Genomic DNA, 22,508 nt, shown 5'->3' with positions numbered 1-22,508 from the left:
TTTTTTTTTTTTTTTTTTTTTTTTTTTTTTTTTTTGGTAGCGTAAATGTATGCTTGACAAAAAGGTACTCTGTATGAATGAAAAATAAAATGTTTTCATCTCTCTTGAAGAAACTGGAAGACAGGACAGCAATCAAATATTATAAAACAAAATTCTCTCACAGTTCCTATCTCATGGGAAATGATATATACTCTGCACTGTCCTGGGGGAGGAGAGGGGCAGAAAAGTACTGCATTTGTTGAATCATTGGATTTTAGGTATGGTTATCATAGTCTCAGGCTAGAGATCAATGCAACTGAGAATGTGTTCCCAAGCAGATCAAAGAGACCCCAGTCCATGGACACTATAAAGAACAATAAGAAAGACATGAATGAATTTTTCCAGGACAAAATTCTGGGTCCCCCAGTGTGCAAAGACTAGATGAATATATAGGGGAGAAAAGCAAGGTGAGGCTGCAAGAGAGTGCTGTTTTGGAGGAGAGACTCTCACTAAGGTCTTCTAAGAAGTGGGAGTCCAAAGTCAAAGAGAAAGTGGTGAATCTTTGCTCTTTTTCATTTCCACAACATAGAGGCCTTTGCATTATCGCCCCATGCCAATGTGAGCAGGATAAAGTATTAGAAAGAAATGGCAGTACCCAGGGAAGAATTGGGCTTTGTCATTACATAAGGAAGAGGCTTTTTTTTTTTTTAAGGAAGGGTAATTTGATGGAAAGGCACACTATATTCTTCTATAACTGACCTAAAGAACTTGTACCTGGTTGAAATAAACTCAGGAGAATGGACTGAACTTTATCAAAATCAAGATATAACTTCTTTGCTCTCTCCGCTTTCACTAGAGCTCCTGTCTGCAATTAGACTGGATAGATGAAAGTAAATGGATGTAAATATCATTTAAGATTAAAGTTTTAAACTGGGTTGAGTTTTTAGTAGATGGGTCAGCAGGAAACATGTTTTCTGCACAAGATGTCATTAAAGGCCCAGGTAAAGGGAAGCTAGTCAAATGGTGTTGAAATCCACAGTATAGGTTTCTTTTTCATCCTACTTCATAATTTATAATTATCAATAAACTAGTGACATGTACCATGTATAACATATACCTAACAAAAATCTAAACTCTTCTCGCATATTTTAGTATCTACTTGTATATTTTCTCCTTCCTTTTCCTAGATCATAGGCACCATTAAAATTCCAAAGAAAATAACTAAATGTCACAAATATGGTGCATTAAATTAGGAAAGCAACTGTGGAATATAAAAAAGAAGATTATTTATCCATCAATGTTTGCTATTCGATATTTAAATTTCCAAAAACCTCATGGATTCTGCTGTCCTGCAAAGTAGTGACTGTAATACTCAGTTCCCTATTCAATCACTCATTAAATATACACTCAAGTTCACTCATATTGATAATCTGGAGACTCCGGAATATGAAACATGTTTTTCCCAAGGAAATTGAAATCCAAGTTGGGTTGACAAGGCAGATTTAACTAATCTCTAGAGAAAAAGTTCTACAACATTAGAATGAAGCTTTACTTATTTTTACCTCAGGTTTTCATAGGATTGTAGCTTGGTGAAATACATGGTTCCCATAGAGTCGGTAATATATTTGTGAAACTGAAGAGTGTAGTATATGATAATTATAATTATTAGAGGAATAGTGGACATATAAGCAATACTTTGAGAATTATTAATGATATTAGAGAGGGCATTGCTAGGAAAATAAATATATATATATATATATATATATATATATATATATATATATATCTTGGTTTTAATTTAGAAAAACCTAGAATGCACAAGGGGGAACTTTCACATAAACCAAGGAGCAGAGACAAAACAGCAACCAGCTTTACTATGTCTGAGACAAATCCTGGGCTCAGAAAATTCAGGCATATCTAGGTATTCAAAAAAGAAACATCCGAGGAAGGGAGAAGAACACAGAGACAAGAAGCCAGGCAACTGTGGTAACTCTTGCAACTAGAGTTATTTGAAAGACACATACACTATCCTAGCCACAGTGGGTATGTGATCAACATTATTTTAGAATTCAGTTGGGGCTTGTAAATGAGAGCAGTCATCCTCACCCAATTTCCACAGCTGAGCAGTTGGAACTGAGAAGTATTGTAGGCTATGGGGACCACTTTTAATCCCTATGGCATAATCTAGAATATTCATTCATATGAAATTACTACCTATGTGGTAAACAGTAGAGCCAGTACCCTCTGAGTTGCTCATTGTATAATTGCTGATGCTGTTCAACTACTGGAATCCACATGATGGGAATGTCCTGAACTTAAGATTTTGTCATGTGTCTGATACCCTGAAGAGAAGCTCCCTGCCTGCTTATCAGTATTCTGTGTGGCACGCCTTTCTGAAAGTGCTGGATAATTTCTACGGCAGTTATAATTATAACATTTACTCATTTTGGGGTGTAATTACTGATGCTTGTAGAAGCTCAACTTGAATGTTTCAAAATCGTTTGAATATTAATTTAAAATATATTTCTTTCTGCTTATTCTTTATGTATTTTTAGCTGTGACTGGAGTTGTTTACTTTGGATAGAGAGGTGAGGAGTTGCCATTACACGGAGTTTACTTCAGACCTTTATCAACAAAAGCTCAAGTAACAGGGCATAGATCCCTTGTGGTTCAGCAGCCCACACAATGATTGTTGTGCAACAAATGACAAATTTTTATGTGTTCTTCATTGTGGATTCTTGATTCATTATGGATATTTTTAGACATTTGCAAGATACTGAGAAGTGGGAGTGGTGGCAGTGTCTTGTACAATGTTCAGTATTTACATTGCTCCTGGATTCTGACTGAACACCTAAAGATTGTTAAGTTCCTGAGTGACAAGACCACAATCATATCTGTTTTTACTCTTAATAAACTTATCTTTCGTTGTTAACAATTTATCTCTTAGCCACAAAGAGTCTGTAGAGGAGGAATCCATCCTGTATTGGAAGTTTGTACTAGCTAATTTCTCATCAACTTGACACAAGCTAGGGTCATCTGTAAAGAGGTAAGCTCAACTAAGAAGAAGATACAGCTGTGGGGATATTTTAGTAATTAATTATCAATAAGGGAAGACCTAGCACATTGTGGGTAGTGCTACTGGCTCTGTGTTGTTTAAGAGAGCAAGCTGAGAAAGCTGTAGGGAGCAAAACAGTTAGCAACATTCCTCCAGGTTCCTATTACTCCTCTTCATAATGAACTATAAACTCCAAGATGAAATACACCTTTTCCTCTTTCTGGTCATGGTCCTTTTGGCAGCAATAGAAACCTAAGAACAAAGGTTGTGGATTCAGTTCCAATTCTCATCAGCAGAGGAGAATTCAGGACTGAGCTTTATCTCAAGTGACTGATGATTTGCTGAGTTACCTGTAAAGAATGGAAGTGGTATGACAAATCTACACATCATTTGGCCATTGGAGAACGGCAGGACTGAGAATTAAGTACAGGTGCTAGGGTGATGCACCCCAATGAGGCAGGGCAGTAGCATATCGATGGCCCCAGATTTCACCACGTGTTCCTCTTCATTGCAACCTTTAAGTGAGTCCTTCTTAACCACCTGTGTCATATTCCAGTAATTCCAGTACTTCTGTAAATTATCATAGAAAACTAAGCAGAATAAAAGGGAAATAGAAAGGCATGGTTTCCTTCTGTGTTGTAAAAGAGTATAATTTGGATAACAAATACTGTGTTATCCAGAATGAAAGCAAAGTTCACCCTTGTGTAACTGAAACCCTGACCTGCATATTCCTTATGAAACCTTTGGTATTATCCACATGGAATTAAATTATTGTCTTGTCTCAGCCTCTCAAGCAGTCAGAATCATAGACATGCACCATGAAACTCAAGGGAAATTTTTTTAGCAATGCTCTTTTATTTAGAAAATGTTTATTGTTAGTGAAAATCAACTCTATTGGCAATTACCAATACTAATTATTATGTGCAAATACTTTGATCTTAGAAAACATTTTTAAGAATACTAAAGCAACACAAAGTATCTTTTGCTGTCTTTTATTTCATAAACATTTGTATTTTCTTTGTGCTGCTTTTCCTTCTAATCAATGGAGAAGAGCTTACAATTCAAAAGGAAGGGCTGTAAATAACCACAGGGAAGCATTCTTAGATGACAGTTCACATCAATATAATTTTGAGTCATTGAAATCTATCTTGTGTAAATGGTATACTATGAGTATGATGAAAGAAGAAAACTACCCTATGCATCTTGTTTTTTTGTTTGTTTGTTTTTAGGTAATTTTTTTTACTTTATATGTTTTTCAATTTTATTTTACAAATTTATTTATTTTTTACACTCCATATCCCATTCCCTGCCCCCCCCCATCATCCTTCTGACTGCTTCACATCCCACACCTCCTCCTTAGTAATAGGGTGGCCTTGGGACCTTCCCTTGAGCTAGATCCCACTTTGGGCCTGTTGCTGGACCTTCTTTTCCCCAGGCTCCTCTACACTTCCCTGTAATTAATTCTTTCAGACAGGAACAATTCTGTAACACTTCCCTGTAATTCTTTCAGACAGGAACTATATATATATATATATATATATATATATATATATATATATATATATAGTTTTATTGTTTTATTGACTATGTGCTTTGCCTTACAGATGCTTTCCAGTTTCAGGAGGTTCCATTTATCAATTCTTGGTCTTAGAGCATGAGCCATTGGAGTTCAAGCAAACTCACCCAAGAGGAGTAGAAGGCAAGAAATAGTCAAACTTGGGGCAGAAATCAACCAAATAGAAACAAAGAAAATAGTACAAAGAATCAACAAAATCAAAAGCTGTTTTTTTTTCTTTTTGGTTTTTTTTTTTTTTTTTTTTGAGAGAGAGAGAATCAACAATATAGATAGCCCCCTAGCCAAACTAACTAAAGGGCCCAGAGGCAGTATCCCAATTAACAAAATCAGAAGTGAAAAGGGAGACACAACAACAGAAATGGAAGAAATTAAAGAATCATCAGATCCTGCTATGAATTCTGTACTCAACAAAACTGGAAATCTAGATGAAATGGATGGTTTTCTAGACAGATGCCACATACCAAAGTTAAAGCAAGAGCAGGTAAACTATCTAAACAGGCCCATATCACACAAGTAAATAAAGGAAGTCATTAAAAACCTCCCCCCCCCAAAAAAAAGAAAAAAGTCCAGGTCCATGTGGATTTAATGCAGAATTCTACCAGACCTTCAAGGAAGACCTGATATTAATTTTCCTCAAACTATTCCATAAATTAGAAACAGAAGGAACACTACCTAACTCATTCTATGAAGCCACAATTACTCTGATATCTAAACCACATAAGGACCCAACCCAAAAAGAAAACTTCAGACCCTCTGCATCTCCTAAGGAGAGTATATGTTCTCATATTTATGATGGTTCCATTTAAACTACAGTATCATCTGTCCTTTCCTCTTGCATGGACTTTCATTTTGTGTCAGCTAAGGTAAGCATAGGTTAGAAACAATACGTTTCTTCACCTTATATTTTATTACTTTCTCTTTTTTTGTTTTGTTCATGCTTATGATTGTGCACATTTGTGTGCACCTGCGTGTTTGCAGTTGTGTGCACCTGTGTACTTGTGTTCCCACGTAACAAGTCAAGATGAAGTTGGGCATCTTCCTTAGTTACTTTTCACAATCTTGATTCAGTTAGGGCTCTCATTAAACACTGACCTTAGAAAATTCAGCTAAGCCAGTTTGGCTCAATCATCCAGCTTTGCCTCCCAAGTGCCATGAAGAAAGTAGGCCTCCAGACCTGATTGGCTTTGACAGGGCTTTAAATTATAACACTAATAATTGCATAGGCAGAGAGTTATCCAAAGAGTCATCTCCCTGGGCCCTGTTTATCTATTTTAAAATATTGTTTATATTCCCTAACAATTGAACCTGTGCTTCTAAATCAGAAGAGACAAGAGACATTTCAGAGCATCAAAATGCAACATATGTTATTACCAGTTGATGATGTACAAGAAAATTTTTCTTCAAAGATATCTAAAATATACTCTAGATAGCTTGGAAATTAACTTTGTACGTGGTTCTAAAAAAAAAAAATTCTGATGGTTCTACTTAATTTTATCACCATGTTATTTAAATTTTTTCTACCACAGAAATTTAAAGTATAGAATAAAATGGCATATAGACAGTGAATTTAATGCAATTTCCTACTTAGAATTGGATAGCTGAAGAGTAGGTTAGCATTAAATGGCTCATATGATTCACTTGTGTAAAATTGCTGTCTTATTATTTCAATCATTACAATAAGCAGTGAAGGTTGAGCGTTTAAGTATTTGGTCAACACAGTGATGTTGCATTTTAACAAGTTATCTAGTGATAAATGTGGTAGGAAAAAGGTAGAGACAAAGGTGTTCTTTGAACTATCTGCAGTAGTTTTCTCGACAAAAGAATGAAGTGCCTGTGGTCATTGTAGTGACACATGTATCCAATTTAACAGACTCCTACAATTTACTAATTGGTACTAAAATTATGACAAAGATAATGCAAAATCTCTTCTTTGATAATAAAGGTGCAACTTATTGGCCAAACTTAACTCTGATATCATTAGCCTTTCCATCCCTGGATCCATTTCTTGGTTACACGGTTCTTGATGATTGTTAAGATAGGAATTCCAGTAGTTCAAGCTGGCCTCAAATTGCCTGGAATGGCATTGCAGTCCAGATTGCCACGTTTCCACTTCTCATATATAAAATAATGTGCTACCATTTATCTTCTACATCATGCTCCTCATAAAAATAATCTGTAGTTCACCACTAGTAAGAGACAAGTTGAATACATGACCAAATTCACTTGAATTCATTCTCCCGTGCCTTCCATACTGTAGGACACCAACACATTATGTCTTCCATACTATACTATTCATAGAAACCTATAGAGTCCACACTATAGAATATCTAAAACCATTCCTCCCATACCATAGAATACAGAAAAACTTATGCAGTCTGTATTGTAGGACATCTACAACCTATGTTTTCAGCATAGAAAAACACTCACAAACCTGTCTTTCACACTATAGGACACTGTGCTTTATCCATTATAGGACAAATTCAAGCCTTTCACAACCTTAAGAAACCCATAATACCTATACCTTCTAAATTGTAAACCTCCTGCCTTCCACACTACAGAAACAAACATATGCCTTTACACTGTCCAACACCTACAAATCTACTCCTTCTTCACTGTAAGACCACTGTAAGACCACCTTCTCCATACAATCGCATACCTACAAACAAAGAGGAAAGGAATTTTAGTTCCTGAATCTTCTGGCTCAAGACAAGTCAATGTTACATATTCATGATTATATATTTTACATTCTTAATAGGACCTGAAATAAACATTTGATGCTTCAATTTTCAGGAGACATAATTTGCGATTGTACAAAGAGTCGTATGGGTTGTGAGAGTTTGCAAACCTTTATCAGCTAATCATCTTGCCTTGGCAACCGTATGGGATTATGAATGAAAACACTTTCACTTTGTTCTTAAATGTGCTCCCCCTTTAAATTGAAACACCAAGACTATGTGATAATTTGGGGACTAATTTCATGGTTTTATGGAGTAAAGACAGGCGTCTTTTACTAAGTAGGCCTCAGAACAACCACCAACTAGATAACAGCTCAAGTCTATGGCATGGCCATTCATGTCCAAAAGGAGCCCAGTGTATGAGTTTACTAGTTCCTGAACTCAAGTATATATGCATGCAAATGTTAAGACCTCCTATGTTTTAATTTTTCTCTAAATAATTTATACACATTCTTTCAGCTATCACTTGGAGAATTATTCCAACAATAACCTGTGTGCTATTTTGATAAAAATTTTGCAACAATTTGCTCACATTTAATATTTCTTAATAAAACTACATCTGCTTGTGGGATAGAAATAGGACTGTTAAGCTGTTACGATGGCTCAGGAGGTAAAAGTTCTTGTTGTCAATCCTGATAACATGAGTGTAATCTCTGTGGCACACATTGTAGGAGTAGAGGAATTTTAATCTCGTAAAATTGCTCCTCTCAAAAGGGAATACATCTGGTCCTTCTTGGACTATGTATTTTAGCTGTAATGCACACACACACACACACACACACACACACACACACACACACTGGATTACAGTAGGATCTGGCTGTAATATATGTACCCCCTTGCTACACGCACACCTTTAATCCATAACAATAAAGATAAAGTTAATATGTAGAAGAAAGCACCTCTGTTTGAAACTGATACCTAACTGAGGTGCAAACAAAATGATTAATCACATAAACATTTGACACAATTAGTCAGAGATAGGTTATGACCAACTCTCAAGAGAACAGGAAAGGAAGGAGAGGCTACTTAAGAGCAATGAGACAGAGGAGTATGATATGTGATCTATGTGTGTGGAAGTTTTACTGGGACAGTTTTACAGAGGTAGGTTACTGAGAGAATTAGCTAGACACAAAAGAAGACAGAAAAAAACTAGCCAGAGAATGAGAAAAAGCCAGATGAATAGAATATATTAGCAAAGTAAATATGAGGCCAGGCAGTGCAATTCAGTTGGAAGCCAAGAGAAGCCAGATTGGATCAGTCATCTTAGAAGATTAGATTGCATGGCACCTAGAAGCTTCCATACGCAGGCCTAGCAATTGTCAGAAAAGAAAAGAAAATGCTCTGAGCTTAGCCCACATTGGGTGTGCTCACGTTGGGTATGGGTCTCATTATACCACTTTAATCTGTGGTAATAAAAGCAACATTTAAAGGAGAGACCCAATGTTTTACATGTGACATGTAACCTCCACACACAGGACCCAACACACATATGTTCAACATCCACACAAATTAAATGCATTTAATTAAAAATTAGAATCCAAAGAAGTAGTCCTTTCTGTTTCCTTACAAGGATTTCCTGTAATTCTGTTGTTTTTAATGAAGCATAGTCTACAATGGTGTGGTGTGGTCTATATTTCCCTGTCTCTTTAAAAAACATGAACTCCATTATTTTTTTCTGGAACTTTCTTACATTTATCATTCTATTGATGCAAATGTATGATTAGTCAATTCAACACTCAAGGTGAGTTCATAACATTGCCTTACAGACACATTATAGCATTTCCATGGCATTCTCAATCATTTTTTTTTGGGCCAGTGTTGCACATTGAAATACTCACAATGATGCATAGACCTCTTTCTTGAGAGGTTACAATGCAGGGTGAAATAGGAATACTTTCTGGTAATATATTACTTGTCACAAGGTGATTTCAAGGCACTTTGTTAACAAAGAAAGATTATTACCATCAATTTAATGGGACCTGAAACACATAAGTTAAATTACTTTTTCAAAGTTGAACAGAAAGTAAGTTACTACATTAGAAGCATAATTCATGTGCTTGTCATTACTGTGTTTAATTCTGTCCACTGTAACTCCCTTCCTTTCAGGCTGTCTCCCATGTGACAATTTACTGCCCACTTAGAAGAGCTCATCTCAAATGCAAGGATTTAAGAATTCAAGTTTATTTTGCAGCTTCCATTTAGCCTCAGAAATGTGCAGTGATAGAGCAAAGTGGAAATAGATAATGGCAATAGGAAGTATTCAAAATGCCCTATACAAAGACTAGTTGTGGAAACATTCTTAAAATATATAGTGAAAAGTTTAAAAAGGAAATGAAAAGTGAGAAGAATAAGTGTTCATCATTACCTGTACTGATATTTGCTATTATATACTTTCATTAATGGAATAACATTAGGATTATAATCTCTGAAAAGTTTGTACAATTTACATTTGTTTACAGGACAATCTTCTAAATATTTAAGTATATATTATCATCTTTTAATTAGCAATATGTGAGTAACTTCAGCTCAACATTTGAATCTTCTTAAATTCATATATATATATATATATATATATATATATATATATATTTATATATAGTCATGCATATTATGTCAAATATATACATACTATCATGTGTATATTATGTCAAATGCCTGGCCCTGGCATTCCCCTGACAGGATTGCTTTTAATCCTGGGCTCAGAGGTGAGATAGCCACTTTCTCTCCAATAACAAATAACATACTATTATGTATATATTATATATTATATATATATACTCTCACACATATATATTATAGACTATTTTATGGGCTATTGTGATTAATATGATAGTTATTAACAAATTTAAAATCTTTATAAAATTAATTTTTTCAGTCTTTTCCTTTTAGCTTATACTTATTGACATAGTTTTGAATGTTAGACACAATACTGAATTGAGAGGACATTTCCCCTTTTTAATTAAGATGTGATTGGGTTGAATGGTGACATAGAAGTATAATCTCAGCTTCTATGCAGTAGAAGCACTATGTTCATTTTTTCAAAGGAAGCTTGGACTGCATAGTTAAGATCCTAAGTCAAAAAGAAATATCTATCCATTTCAGATGACAAGAGTTTATAATGTATCCTGAGGTGAGTGATAAGGTGCTCTTTAGCCTCTTAATTCTTGGGAAATTGATCCCCCACAGTTAAAAAATACCTGATTGAAATGTGGTATTTCATGACATAGATTTTTATTAATCTAAAAATCTAGCATTAAGAATCAGGTAGTAGATTACTAACAAGCTTACCCTACTCAGTTTGCAATAATATACATGTAGACGCTTCATCTAAAATAGCCACTGACATGGTCCTCCATCTTTACCTGGTAGCTGGGGCTGTTCCATAGCCTACTGTGCGCGAGTTCCGCGGTGCTTTTTGTTTTTTAACTTTAAATTTTTTATTAGATATTTTCTTTATTTACATCTCAAATATTCTCTTGAAAGTCCCCTATACCCTCCCCCTGCTCTGCTCCCCAACCCATCCACTCCTGTATTCCTGGCCCTGGCATTGCTCAGAGGTGAGATAGCCACTTTCTCTCCACTAACAATTTGCAGCCAGGCCCAGGAACAGTGGAGCAGCTGGGGTCAGGATCCTTCTAGTCGCCATCTGCACCCAGAGCTTGGGCTGTTCCAGAGCCTTCTGTACAAAAGTTCCCCCAGGAGAGAGCTGGTCTCCTAGGAATGCTGACACAGGTTTTCAGACCCACAGGAGAGACAAGCTCCAGCCAGAGACAGCAAGACATTCTAACACCAGAGGTAACCAGATGGAGAAAGGCAAATGAAAAATCATACCAACAGAAACCAAGGCTACTTGGCATAATCAGAACCCACTTCTCCCACCACAGTAAGTCCTGGAAACCCCACCACATCAGAAAAGCAAGACGTGGATTTAAAATCACATCTCATGATGGTGATATGGAATTTTTAAAAGTACATAAATAACTCCTTTAAAGAAATACAGGAGAACACAAGTAAACAGGTAGAAGCCCTTAATGATGAAATGCAAAAAATCCCTTAAAGATTTACATGAAAACACAACCAAACAGGGAAAGGAATTAACAAAATCATCCAGGATCTAAAAATGGAAGTAAAAACAATAAAGAAATCACAAAGGGAGACAACTCTGGAGATAGAAAAGCCTTCGAAAGAGATCAGGGCCATAGATGCAAGCACACATTGCACCACACACAATAAAAGTGGGAGACTTCAACACCCTACTCTCAACAATGGACAGATCAAGGAAACAGAAACTAAACAAAGACACAGTGAAACTAACAGAAGTTATGAACCAAATGGATTTAACAGATATCTATAGAATATTTTATCCCAAAATAAAAGAATATACCTTCTTCTCAGCACCTCATGGTACCTTCGCCAAAATTGGCCATAAAAGTGGTCACAAAACAGGCCATTACAGATATAAGAAGATTGAAATTATCCCATGCATCCTATGAGATCACCACAAAATAAGGCTGATCTTCAGTAACAACATAAACAATAGAAAGCCCACATATACAGGGAAGCCAGACAAAACCCTACTTAATGATAACTTGGTCAAGGAAGAAATAAAGAAATTAAAGACTTTATAGAGTTTAATGAAAATGAAGCCACAACATACCCAAACTTATGGGACACAATGAAGGCAGTCCTAAGAGGAAAATTCATAGCTCTGGGTGTCTCCAAAAAGAAACTGGAGAGAGCATACTTTAGCAACCTGACAACACATCTGTAAGCTCTAGAACAAAAGGAAGCAAATTCACCAAATAGGAGTAGATGGTAGAAATTAATAAAACACATGGCTGAAATCAACCAAGTAGAAACAAAAAGAACTATAAAAAGAATCAACCAAACCAGGAGCTGATTCTTTGAGAAAATAAACATGATAGATTAAACCCTTACCCAGACTCACCAGCGGGCACAGAAACAGTATCCTAATTAATAAAATCAGAAATGAAAAGGGAGGCATAACAACAGAAACCCAAGAAGTCGAAAAAACATCAGATCCTGCTATAAAAGCCTATACTCAACAAAACTGGAAAAATCTGGAAAAAATGGACAATTATCTAGACAGATACCAGGTACCATAGTTAAATCAGAACCAGATAAATAATATAAACTTTTCCATACTCCCTAAAATAATAGAAAAATAGAAATAGTCATTAATAGTCTCCCAACCAAAGCCCAGGACAGGATGGGTTTAGTGCAGAGTTCTATCAGACCTTCACAGAAAACCTAATGTCAACATTCCTCAAACTATTTCACAAAATAAAAACAGAAGATACTCTACCAATTTGTTCTATGAATCCATACTTACTCTGATACCAAAACCACAAAAGAAAGAAAACTTCAGACCAATTTCCCTTATGAAAATGGATGCAAAAATACTCAATAAAATTCTTGCAAACTGAATCCAAGAACACATTAAAACGACCATCCATCATGATCAAGTAGTTTTCATCCCAGGGATGCAAGGGATACAGAAATCCAACAATGTAATCCACTATATAAACAAACTCAAAGGAAAAAAAAAAAAACCCAAATGATCATTTCATTAGATGCTGAGAAAGTATTTGACAAAAATCCAACTCCCCTCATGATAAAAAGTCTTAGAAAGATCAGGAATTCAAGGCTCATGCCTAAACATAGTAAACGCAATATACAATTCAGTTGCAAACATCAAACTAAATGGAGAGAAACCTGAAGCAATCCCACTAAAATCAGGGACTAGACAAGACTGCCCACTCTCTCACTACCTACGTAATATAGTACTTGAAATCGTAGCTTGAGCAATTAAACAACAAAAGGAGGTCAAGGGGATACAAATTAGAAAGGAAGAAGTTAAACTACCAACATTTGTGGACAGTTTACTTTAGTGATCCCCAAAATTCCACTAGACAACTTTTAATCCTGATAAACAAATTCAGCCTTCATCTACTCAAAAGATAAACAGGCTGAGAAAGAAATTAGGCAAACAACACATTTCACAATACTCACAAATAATATAATATACCTTGGTGTGACTCTACTCAAAAAAGTGAAAGATCTGTATAACAAGAACTTCAAGTCTCTGAGGAAAAAAATTCAAAGAAGATCTTAGAAGATGGAAAGATCTATCAAACTTATGGATTGGCAGAATTAAAATTGTAAAATTTTACAGATTCAATGCAATCCCCATCAAAATTCCAACTCAATTCTTCGTAGAGTTAGAAAGAGCAATTTTCAAATTCATCTGGAATAACAAATAACCTAGGATAGCAAAAAACTATTCTCAAAAATAAACAAACTTCTGGTAGGATCAACATCCCTAACCTCAAGCTGCATACTACAGAGAAACTGCGATAAAAACTGCATGGTATTGGTACAGTGGCAAGTAGGTAAAGCAATGGAATAGAACTTAAGAACAAGAAATGAACCCAAACACCTATGGTCACTTGATCTTTGACAAAGGAGCTAAAACCATTCAGTGGAAAAAAAGGTAACATTTTCAACAAATGGTGCTGGTTCAACTTTCAGTTAGTGTGTAGAAGAATGCAAATTGATCCATTCTTATCTCCTTGTACAAAGTTCAAGTCCAAGTGAATCAAGGACCTCCACATAAAAGCAAATACATTGAAACTAGTAGAAAAGTAAGTAGGGAAAAGCCTCAAGCACATGGGCACAGGGGAAAATTTCCTGAACAGAAAACCTATGCTCTAATATCAAGAATTGACAAATGGGACCTCATAAAATTGCAAAGGTTCTGTAAGGTAAGGGACACTGTCAATAGAACAAAACAGCAACCATCAAATTGGGAAAAGTTCTTTGTCAATCCAACATCCAATAGAGGGCTAATATCCAATACATATAAAGAACTCAGGAAGTTAGACTCCAATGAACGAAACAACTCTATTAACAAATAGGGTACACAATGCTCAACAGAGGAATACCAAATGGCTGCAAAGCACACAAAGAAATGTTCAGCATCTTTAGTCATCAGGAAAATGCAAATCAAAACAAGCCTGAGATTCTACTCCACACCAGTCAGAATGGCTAAGATCCAAAACTCAAGTGACAGTAGATGCTGGTGAGGGTGTGGAGAGAGAGGAATACTTTCAATCCCTCCATTGTTCATGGGATTGCAAGCTGGTACAACCACTCTGGAAATCAGTTTGGCTGTTCCTCAGAAAATTGGACAAATTACTACCTAAGGACCCAGCAATACCATTCCTGGGTATATACCCAGAAGATACTACAACATGTTATAAGGACACATGCTCCACTATGTTCATCACAGCCTTATTTATAAAGCCAGAAGCTGGAAAGAACCCAGATGTCCCTCAATAGAGGAATGGATACAGAAACTGTGGTACATTTACACAATGGAGTACTACCCAGCCATTAAAAACAATGAATTTATGAAATTCTTAGGCAAATGGATGGAACTAGAAAANATCATCCTGAGTGAGGTAACCCAACCACAAAAGAACACACATGGTATGCACTCACTGATAAGTGGATATTAGCTCAGAAGTTCCGAATACCCAAGATACAATTCACAAACCATATGAAGCTCAAGAAAAAGGAAGACCAAAGTATGGATACTTTGGTCCTTCTTAAATGGGGTAACAAAATACCCATGGAGGGAATTACAGAGACAAAGTGTGGAACAGAGAATGAAGGAAAGACCATTTAGAGACTGCCCCACTGAGGGATCCATCCCATATACAGTCACCAAACCCAGACACTATTGTGGATACCAACAAGTGCTTTCTGACAAAAGCCTGATATAGCTGTTTCCTGAGAGGCTCTACCATTGCCTGACAAATACAGAGGTGGATGCTCTCAGCCAACCATTGGACTGAGCAAGGGGAGCTAGACAAAGGACCCTAGGAGCTGAAGGGGTTTGCAGCCCCATAGGAGGAACAACAATATGAAATAACCAGTACCTCCAGAGCTCTCAGGGAATAAGCCACCAACCAAAGAGTACACATGGTGGGACTCCTGGCTCCAGCTGCTTATGTAGCAGAGGATGACCTAGTCAGTCATCACTGGGAGGAGAGGCCCTTGGTCCAGTGAAGGCTCTATGCCCCAGTGTAGGGAATGCCAGGGCCAGGAAGTGGGATTGTGTGAGTTGGTGAGCATGGTGAGGGAGGACAGGATAGGGGGTTTTCCGGAGGGAAAACCAGGAAAGGGGATACTGTTTGTAATGTAAATAAAGAAAATATCTGATTTTAAAAAAGTCACTAACAATTTTATGTAACAAATGAGCTATTTTTAGTTATAAAGGACACTGTCATTTGTATATGCATTTTTCTCATACGTTGTTCTTGTGTAAATTCCATTTATAGTTCATATGACCTTTTTATGATTTTAAATTATTTCTTACATATGGAGATTATAACCTAATTACATGATTTCCATTTCACTTCTCTGAAGCCCTCGTGTAAACCCCTCCTCATTCCCTTTCATATTCAAGTCTTCTTGTTCATTAATTGTCATATTCATATGTGTATACACATATATATCCCTAAATACATACTGTAATTCAAATTAAAGTTGGATTTTAGGAAAAAGTGAGTTCTCTAGTGTGATGATTCATATTTAAAGGCCACATTAACCAAATAAATTATAAATTGTCTTGAAGTTTTTTTACTTCTATATATTTAATTACTTTATTTCATTATACATATTTTGAGTTAGAACAACAATTTTTCTTTGTTTTTGTTTCTTTTGTTTGTTTCTTCTTTTTCAAATATCTCTGCTTTGCCTACATTCTCCTGAACTTTATATGTTTGGAACTTGAAGTTGTATTCTCCCTTGTTGCTCTACATGGTGCAACCTGAGCTAAGCACTCAAGACATTTGAAATATTCAACACTTTACTTTTCCTCTGCATTTAATTGGTGAAATATTTTTTTGTACATGCTTTCAAAATCTTTATGATCTTAATTGTCTTAATTATTTCATTCAATGTACAGATTTTTTTCGAATAGTTGGGGTTTTCCTTTGTATAAAGAAACTAATAACATAGGTGATATATTCATTTTTAATTTGAGTATAAATATAAGGGCCTTTTACATACTTCCTTTAGCATACATACATATTTTATTATGAGATGGGCCTTATTATTGTTGTTTTTATTTTTGGACCATTTTAAGTTTTAGGAAGATATTTTTCTCATTTAGGTCTTGAGAGTTGCCCACTATAATATGTGTAGCTTGTTGTTTGTGTTGGCAACAAACACTTTGTTCATCAGAATGATCAACAAAAACTGCACTACTAAATGAACATCATCACTCCTATCCTATTACATGTCTTCTTAGTCTTTATTCTAGAACAGACTCTTTCTACACATACACTACCCATTCTGAACAATGTATGGGTTGATTTGGTTCTTGCATAAATATAATAGAATATATTCAAGAAAATTAGAAAAGATACTAACTATCCAAGGCAGATAACTTTATAAGAAAGCAATGAATGTGTCATCCCTGTTGGTTCAGACAATGGGATAGGGCAGATGACAATAGTTATAAATATGATCAACAGTTATCTATTTAATTTCCCTGTTTCTATTGACATCCTGCATTTCTGCCTCTTATACAGGAGACATTGAAAGTATTTATTGTATACTGTATCTTTCTTCATTTTTATCATCCATGTCATTTTTACACTTGCAGATAATTAGCACATGTTTTGAGTTAGTAAAAGTTCTCACATAAAAGTTTCTATTCTGAGCTGCTACTTTCATGGCTTGCATGTCTAGTTGTACCTTGAGTTATGAATCACATTTGTTCATGCACTTTATATTAAAAATGGCTGTGATAATTTATTGTGGAAAAACTCTGCAGTCTGCCATTACTCCTCCACTCTTTAACAGTTTACCATGTTAATACTACTGAATGTCTCTTCACTGACTCACTGTAAAGAAGCTATACACAATACAGTTTTCCTTGTAAGTCTATTGATCTTCCTATGGTAAATACTTATATTTAAAGTGCAATTGTCCCTGAAATATCTCCTGCACATTCAATAGATAGATAGCAAAGTTCCTTTGGTCCCAACTAATGTGAATTGCATAATTACTCATTTTTCTGCTACATACATCTCTTTTCTGTTGACTTCTCCTCAGGCATTCAGTGAATGCCATTTTCTGCCTCTAACCAGCTGCTTTTGTCAATGTTTTCTCTACTTCTGCTTTACTACATTTTTCCTTCTCACTTTTCTCCATAGATTTTACTTCCTTGGTGATCATTTTTATTGGGCCCTCATTTCTGCAATTTGGCCCTGAATTTTCTTTGGTTTACCTTTCCATCTTTCTGGGCCATAGATTTCTCTTCACAACACTTCTTTCTGCCATGCCAGAGCCTCGGTTCCCTGCACCATACTTGTTGTTTTCTCTAACTCTGGGCTGGCTTTTCTTCCATAGTTGAGGCTGCTTCATGTAATTAAAATGTTAATATACAAAATTAATGATGGTAATTTGATTTTAACACATATACACACTTATTAACTATATTTTCTGATAATTTCTCACATCTTTCTTTTCATAATGTAGCTTTTGATCTCTGTGTTTATTCATTTTTTAATGCTATATTTAGGCTAAAGTGTTTCTCACTTTCGAAATACCAAATACAAATAGTAGTTGTACAAATACAAATGCAAAAAAGGATGAAGAGGAAAAAAATGGTCATGATGCATTTCTTCATGGATCTTTCTATACATAAATGCAGGGTTTGTAGTTTCTTGAAATTGCATTTGCTCTGCCTCACATAAGCCTTTATTTTCTGAGATCTACATTAACTTCAAGTACAGCCCTGATAGGGATATGATGCTCCTGCTAACATCCATGTTATGGAACAGAACATTTCCTTCTCTCAGCTATGAGATTCATTTCTTATGGCCTTGGAGCATCTCAGTTTCAATGCTCTGTGCTGCACAATTCTAGGAATATCTATGGCAAGTGCTCAACATTTCGCGTCATTATGAAGTTGTATGTACTCTAGCTTAGTGTCTTTCCAACCTCTGTCATCTCTGTTTCCTACAGGTGAAGCATCTTTAGCTTAGTCCTCCACTGGTCCACATATACACAATGATTTCCTTTCCTAGGCTTTTGTATTCTTCCCAGCAAATCTAGCAGATAAGGATGATATTTTCCTCTTTTGAATGCTTTTGTTGGTTCTTGGGGTGCTGAATGCTTCAGGAGAATAAATAGAAGCATTAAAAATACATCCAACCTCCATCCTAATAGGCTTTCTACTTAAGAAGTAATTTTCATATATAATGTAAAATTGGACATGTGATTACATTATTTACACATCCATGCTCTGTGAGTGACTGCATGCCAAACACAGCTCAGATGTGCCTGAAACATATCTTCCAGATGCTAAGGAAACTGATGGTTTGTACCACAGTAGCCCTAGGGTGGTGTTTTTAGTGATTAAGTATAGTAGAATGAGTTTTCTCTTCAGTTTTTACTGGTAAGGACCTCTTACTTAGAAAGAGTATATATGAATACATACATAGTTATGTTTTCTAAAAGGTAAGACCTGTAAAGAGAGAAAGGCCATACTTTTACAATGAGAATTCTAAACCCAAATAATCCTGATAGACTCAACAGAGGCAATTAAACATTTTTGTATTTTTTTTGTTTTGTTTTGCTGTGTTTTTTTTTTCACTGCGAATTACTTCTCTGCTAAAGTCAAATATCTCAGAAAATAGCATAAGTAATAATTTATAATAAAAATTTGAATATAAAGACACTCTGAGTTTCTATGTGGGTATCTTACAAAAGTCATGTGAAATTATTAGACAATAAACATTCCCCAATTCCTCAGTGTTTCCAAGGCAAAGAATGGGCTTGATTCTTGAAAAAAACAAAAGCAAAAACAAAAACCAATAGTTAGTCTAATGAACAGACACTCAGCTTTTTGTAATGCTCATTCAAAAAGAAAGTTGTGCCAAATTCATAAGATAAAACTAAAGCATATCAAGCATGCTGAAGCATCAGCAGATGTTATTGTTACAATTTCAAACAAAGGAAGGGCTTCCCATAGAAGAAAATTTATTATTAGGAATAGCACACCTGTTATATTAACAAACCTCCTAGAGGACATTATTAGTATTAATAAAGTGATCTGATAAAAGTAATGGAGCTAGATGTATACTTCCAGAATTAATTACTAAGCTGGGGGAGGGGGGAATCAGGAATTGTGTAGCAACTTGTTTTTTACTTTACACATCTCATTGACTTATTTTTGAAAAGCACATGATAAAAAGTCATGGAAATTCTACACTTTAAAAAATATGACATATTGACAACTGACCTGACCAGGCAGACATGGCTAAATGTCTGAGACATCAATCTCAGTTTGTACGCCATGAGGAGAGGTCAAACTGGAGATAGAGTGTCCATGAGGGCCAGCCTGATGTGAGAAGCCTGAGGCCATGGCGATGTCCAGGTGGAACTATTACTGAGGCCTATATCTGGCTTCATGGTTCTATTGCAGCCAGTCTGTGTTATGTCTGTGGCCCTGTTACCACTGCAGACTATGAGGATGCCTGTGATCTGTACTGTAGCCTAAAGCCATGTTGATATCCAAAGCCATGCTGAGCTGGCTCTGCCACTCCCTCTCTAAGGGAAGAAAAGATCACCCAAGGTATGGGATAGCAGGAGAGCTGGCTCTGCCTCTCACCTGTCCAGCAAAAGATGGCATGGACACAGGAGAGCTGGCAGACCAACTCAGCAACCACTCAGACCCAGTTTCAGGACTTTGAGTTGGCTCAACAAAACATCTTCTTCCTCATCTATGATCTGATGGAAAGTTTAAATAGGCCTGTCTTATAGATACATAGCCATAGAAACTCCATGACTGGGGACAACAAGAGGCTATCTGAAGGTGTCAATTAGGGTCCAGTATGGATGATACAGTAGAAGCCAGAGGCCTTGAGTTAACTAATGACTCATTGAAATGAACACCCTCAAATAACTCTATTTGGGCAAAAAGTAAACTATATGTCTTGCCACAACATCCAATGGAACTATGAGGCATGGATATGTGATGGACAGCCAAGAAAGACAGAAGAGAAGAATGTCCCAGGCACAGAGGGGCAGTTTGCTGCCTAGAGAGGTTGAGGAGATGGTTTTGATATTTTTCTTTTCTTTTCTTTTCTTTTCTTTTCTTTTCTTTTCTTTTCTTTTCTTTTCTTTTCTTTTCTTTTTTTTCCTAATTTTTATTCTTATTGTTTTCTTTTCTATCTTGGTGAGGGAGGTTATAAGTTTAGAAGTCAGAGTGGAAGGCCTGGAAAATACGTGGGATTGGGCACATGATGTGAAATTCCCAAAGATTCAACTAAAAATTATGTTAAAATATGACATATTATGAGAATAAAATATCATTTGTGTCACTTTTATTTAATGGTGAAATGCTTAACATTGACACGTAAAGCTGCATAAAGTCTGAACCACATATACATGAGAACAAAAATAGAACTGGCAGTCACACTGCCTCCATTGCTGGAGACATGGAATGAATGAAGTATTACTGGATACCTTTGTCCTCTTCTTCCTCCAACCTTGAAATCCTACAGAAGTCTCCTTGAAAGAGTAAATATTTGGTTGCTAGGAGGAAATGGAGGTGGTCCGTGACCAGAACCACCAGTCAAATGTGAGGACTGCAGGAGCTCCACCCTATGTATCTTCCTTGTAGTCTGATTGCAATGTTTGTATAATTCTTAGATAGAGCAGAATGGATTTAGATCAAGACAGAGTTATGTCTTGGAAATTGGTGGAAAGATACTTTTCAACAAATACAAGAGTTTCAAAATCTATTTTCAGTGGAAAAACCACACTCCAGAAAGATTCATCTGAAGTTCAGGAGTGGTTCCTTTGCCTATTTGTTTGCGAACTGATTACATGTAGTTTCTGTGAAGTATCATTATTTGATGTTTGTGGAGAAAGTGGCTGAAAGGGTTGGCAAGCATGCAGCAGCAAAGATCATGTCCTTGAGAGATGGCGTTCATATTTTGTGATAAATGAGTGTGAAGAATAAAGATTTTGAAAATGACAGGTAGCTAAGTAAACTCTTTCCAAGATGAAGATTCAGCCACTGGAAAACAGGAGAGTGTATTGAAACCATGAATTAGGTTAAAACACTAGGGGAAAGGAGGGGTCAACCTGAAGTCCTCAGGACAACATTCATTTAAAGTAACAATCAGTGAACTAAAAAAAGGATCTGGCCATTGTGAAAAGTAACTAAAAAAATCTGTTTCTTTTAGTGGGAGAGATTAGAAGAAATAAAAGCATAGTGTTGCATGAGAGGGATATGTAAAATATTGTTTACTTAACCTAGAGGGGTTCCAACAGAGATTTAAACACATGTTTTAAGACACTTTGGTTAACTAATTGTCTCCATATGGTTGTAGATAGGATAGTGAGTTCACCCCTAGGGCTTAAGAGTGGATGAACTGTCCCTACTCCTCAGCAACTACAGAATTTGGGAGAGCAGCCCATCACCTTAACTGGGAAGCACAGTAAAGCTGGCCCTGGAACCATGGGCATCTGGGAGAGTAAGCCCAGATAACAGGAGGGCAAGAGAGCTGACTCTTTCACTCAACTCAATGGAAGGGCAAAGAGCTGCTGGGCTGACCAACTCATCTTCTACCCAGAAGAAGATCCACAGTTCTGAGTTGGCCTATCCCAACATCTAGGCCATCTAAGAACTGCTGGAGCACAGGAAATAGCCCATCCTGCAGATGCAAAGTTGCAGGATCTCCAAGATAGTATATCTGAGAGGATCCAGTATTGATAGTGTAGAAGAAGTCAAAGGCTTCCAATCAGACCAAGGACTCACTGGAATGAACATTTCCAATGAGTGTGGGACACACTGTGACACAGCACAGCACAAAATTTCCAAGGCAAGAGAAGATGTTGTTATTGTATTTTTGGATATGGAGTGTCATAGAGATGAGTGAGGATGGAGTACATGATATGAAATTTGCCGATCGCCCTGCGCCTCTCCTGCCCAGGAGGGGTGTTCGCCTGGCGGCTGTCCGCAGGCCGTTCCAACACCCAACACCTTTCCTCCCCGACCGAGGAGGGGTGTCCGCCTGGCATCCAGCGCCTTTCCTCACCCAAGGAGGGG

This window comes from Mus pahari, chromosome 15 (genome assembly GCF_900095145.1).
Source record: "Mus pahari chromosome 15, PAHARI_EIJ_v1.1, whole genome shotgun sequence".
Taxonomy (NCBI): domain Eukaryota; kingdom Metazoa; phylum Chordata; class Mammalia; order Rodentia; family Muridae; genus Mus; species Mus pahari.
Note: the sequence above shows the minus strand (reverse complement) of the source record.